Raw genomic sequence first — 5,000 nt, 5'->3', positions numbered from 1 at the left:
AATATAAACATAATACGCCCAACACAGTTCTCCCCACAGAAAAACAATTTCATCAACAAAGAATCCAACGGAGAGTTCTGGGTAGAAACAACAACCCAGTCACACAAACTACAGTGGCTAGCAGACACTGGTTCGCCCCGATCATTCATTAATCAAGAGTTCGCACAAAAACTCCAAAAGGAGATCCAAAACATACGAATAGAAAAGTTTACAGAAAACACAATCTACAAATGCTTCAACAACAACAACATTGAAATTGAAGGAGTGCTCATCATCGACACACAGTCAGGATCATGGACAGCAAAGAGCTGCAAAGTCCTCATCATGAAAAACAAAACAAACAATATAATGGGCAGAGACCTACTGTCAAAATTGGGGATAACACTCAACGCTTCAAAAAACACCGGTAAGCCCATTAACTTCATATCCAATCTTCAAACGGAGAAAAATATAATAAAATGGGTATTCCAAAAATACCCACATCTATGTACTCGCCTAGGTCGTTCAAAAAACCACATTGCAAAATCAATCTTTAAATCGGCATATACTCCTTCCCAACACAAAGGTAGACGAGTCCCGTTGCATCTACTCGAAAAAGTCGAAAATGAGCTCAAAAAATTAATAGACGACAAGCAAATCATTAAACTAGAAAATTGTTCAGACGAACTACTCATAAGCCCAGTTGTAATAACGGTAAAAAAAAAGACAAATCAGTCAAAATAGCACTAGACTCCAAAAAATTGAACGATGCCATACACAAAAACAAATACCAGATGCAAATTTTTGACCACCTAATGGATTCGGTAGCAGTGTACATTTCCGAACAAAAAAACAAACAAGGAAAATACTTTTTCTCGAAAATCGATCTAAAATACGCCTACAGCCAAATACCATTAGACGAAAATATCAAGAAACACTGTAATTTCAATATTCTAGGAGGAAAAGCTACCGGCACCTATAGATTTATTAACGGGTTTTACGGGTTAACAGATATGCCGGCAACATTCCAGAAAACAATAGATAAAACACTACACGATATAAATTCAAAATTCGCGTACCTAGACGATATCCTAATAATAACAAAAGGAACACTAGCCGAACACGAAAAACAATTAGACAAAATACTCCACAGATTAAACGAAGAAAACCTAGCCATCAACCTACAAAAATGCGAATTTGCCAAAGAACAAATTATATGGCTCGGCTTCACAATTACTCCGAATGGAGTAACCCCAACAAAACAAAAATGCGACGCTATAACAAACTTGGACAATCCAAAACCCTAAAACAACTCCTCTCATTCATGGGGTGTATACATCACCTAATAAAATTCATTCCCAAACTAGCAGAAATCTCAGAGCCATTACGCCACCTACTATCTAAAGCAAACACAAAAGCACAAAATAAACTAGATTGGAAGGAACATCATACCAAAGCATTCAATCAAATCAAGGACAAAATAAAACAGATAACAGAAAATAGACACTTCGATACAACGAAACAAACCAGGGTACGCTGCGACGCAAGCAAAAAAGGCCTCGGAGCCTGCTTAGAACAAAAATACGGCAGCACCTGGGAAACAATAGCGTTTGCCAGCCGTTTCCTAAATAACTTAGAATCACGATATAGTACCAATGAACTAGAATTACTAGCGGTAGTATGGTCAATGGAGCATTTCAAATACTACCTATAAGGATCTGAATTCTTACTCCAAACGGATCACCAAGCGTTACTTACAGCACTTAAAGAAAATAGAGGGAACAAAACATACCAAAGTAGATTAACAAGATGGGTAGATAGACTACTACCATTTCACTTTTCAGTGGATCACATACCAGGCAAAAACATGGGCTTCGCCGATTATCTTAGCAGAAACCCATCTGGAGATTCAATACCACCCTCGGAAGAAGACAAAAACTTTGTAATAAACGTCATAGACGAATTAAAATTTACTCTCATACGCAATACACTAACTCCAAATGGAGCAACTAAAGCAACCAATCAAAACGCAGACATAAAACAAGTCAGCAATGACGTAACTAGTTCAAAACAGAAAAACAATACAGCTCCAAACGCTTTTTGCCTTAATTCGATTGAAAACAAGTTACACTCTCATCCAACATATCTTAATTCGTTACATCCAAACAAAATCACATCAGTAGATTATTCTAACTTAATCGCCATTACAACGCGACAAAAACCTTTACACGATACATTTCAAGTTCCTATTCACAAAAGATATAGAGCCCCCAATAAACAAAATCCCCAAACAGAAAATCCTCCCCAAATGGAGAATCCCAATACTAGTAAAACATTCAAAAGTTCAAGCACCCAGACAGAGTACACAACAAACAAAGGAAAGAGCTTAGACTCAATAGACCCAACCGAACACTCGGAACTATTTACTGCGTACAATGATTTACCAACCCCACTATATCGACTAAACTTGACTAAAGTATTTAACGAAGAACTGTTATCAGAGGCGTCACAGAAAGAGCTAAAAATTATCATTGATTATGTAAAAACAGAGAATTGGGAAGATCTCAAAAAAGTAAATCCACTCTACTACCGAATTAGAAGGGACCTTTCAGTTACCCCTACAAATTGCTTACTATACGACAACCGATTAGTTATACCTTCGCGATTAAAACAGCTCGTACTGGATACAATTCACCACAACCACCCTGGCCAAGCGGGAATGCTCGCACTTGCAAAACTGATATGGGGCCACATATTCATTCGGAGATTGTCTCCAAAGCAAAAGCTTGCAGACAATGTATAGATAAAGGTGAAAACCTTAAAGCACTAATACCCAAAACAAAATTAGGACAATTACCTAGACTAATAGAACCAAACCAAGAAATCCAAATGCATTTCGCCGGCCCCATACCATACAAGAATACTACACAAAATAACTATATCTTAGTAACAGTAGACCGTCTCTCACGATACCCTAACGCTGAACTATTCCACAATTGCCACACAGAAACCGCAATAGATTATCTCGAACGCTACTGCAAAATACATGGTATCCCACGGTCAATCCGTTGCGATCAAGCTCAAGCGTTTAAGGCAAAAGAATTTGAAATATTTTGCAAAAACAGAAACATTAAGCTAATATTAGCTCCAGCTGGAGATCACAGGGGAACTGGAATGGTAGAGAGACTAATCCAAACATTAAAACGACGCTTGGCAGTACTATATATAGACCCCATGTGGAGCTCCGAAACACTAAGTGCTAGAATAGCAAGCATAATCGAAAACATACGCCTCATTCCTAACAAAACAACAAAAGTTACCCCATTTGAGGCACATTTCGGCAGAAAGCCAAACACGGAATTATCCAACATGCTAACCAAACCATCCATCAAAAACCTTTGATATAAAAAACTCATAGATAAATGTTTAGACAAGAAATTTCTACGCCACGATGCGCTGACCCAAGAAGAAATGTGGAGAAGAGACGGAAGCTCAGAAGATGAATTGGACATCCAATACAACACACAAAGCGCTTCCCCCACACACTTGGACTCAGACGACTCTGAAAATCAACCATTGATTTCCAAATCACCAAGTAAGATAAGCCCTTCAGAATTACACTTCTCCATAGGAGATAAGACAACGAAAATAATATACAACAAACGTAACGTAGCGCGTAAATCAATTGCCAGAAAAACGAAAGAACCAAGAAACACCTTAGCACCTCAATGGAACATTATACAAGATGGCACCATAAAAAACTATACGCCTCACACAATAACGATTGATACCCCATTAACAAAAAACACAGTAATAAGGAAAAATGACATAGCAATTGCTACAGAAACAAAACCGTTACCAGAAACAAAACCACGCTTGATCCACATGGTCGCATGTAAAACAATAGGAGAATATAGAAGAAATCAAGAAAAAATCAAAAAATTCTGTTTAGAAGAAGCCAAACAAAACACAAAGAACAGCAAAAGCGCACCTATGAGAAGCCTCCCAACAACAACGAATCTCAAGATACTCCAGGACCATCAAGAACACAAAGCAAACCAGCAACGAGCGCCCCCAAAAGGACAAGATCAGACCTCGAATCTAGCAACAAACCCAAAAAGAGGACTTGCAAAAAAGAACCAATCAACACAAAATGGTCAAAAGAAAAAGTAATCAAACTGGCAACGAAGAACCAAAGGGAGCAACAACACCCAAAAGGAAGCAATAAACTAAAAAACAAACAGAGCACTCTAGTCCAAAGCTTTAACGAAAAAGCTAAACAGGCAGCACTCAAACATTCAATGACAGCCTCCACACGGAGACTCCCTTCGACAACATCAGACACCGATACAAACAGGTCCTTCCTCATTTTCAACACACCAACTCCTCAGCCACCGTCGATCCAGATATTCAATGTCGACACCGACATACCCGGAAACAAGCCGTTCGAGATCATAACCAGTAACGATCCTACTGACTTTATGGAAACTAGCACAATGAGTCCTCAAACACAAAGTCCCCAGCTAATCGCATCAACATCATTGGACACCAATACCCTGAGAGACAACAACCAAGATCTAGACTTCAACAAATCAACAAAGAAACTAGACAAAATTGTCAAAAAGATCAACACGATCAACGCTGAAAAAGAACACAATGAACAAGTAGAACCTACCAATAGCCCAGAACCACAAGTGATCTACCTGGACACGTCAAACTCCCCGAACGGAGCAGACCATATTCAATCGCCTCAATCAGAGCAAGCTCCAAATGGAGAGATGGCATCCGCAAAATCAAAACAACCACTTATGTCAAACAAGGACGAACGAACAAAGCTTCCCCAAGCGGAAACACAGAAGAGCCCAGCCAGCTTTTTGATCTACAAGACGCCCCCATCATCGCCCCAACCAGACACCATCTCAGACCTTGATGAGGACGATATTAAAGCACTCAACGAAATCCAATAAATTGGATTTCTCCCCTAGGGGGGAAAGTGAGATACCGGCTCCAACTGGAACCCC

Source organism: Convolutriloba macropyga, unplaced genomic scaffold, assembly GCF_964194025.1.
Source record: "Convolutriloba macropyga unplaced genomic scaffold, txConMacr16.3 SCAFFOLD_1094, whole genome shotgun sequence".
Taxonomy (NCBI): Eukaryota; Metazoa; Xenacoelomorpha; order Acoela; family Convolutidae; genus Convolutriloba; species Convolutriloba macropyga.
The sequence above is the reverse complement of the archived record's forward strand: the minus strand, read 5'-3'. Positions refer to the sequence as shown.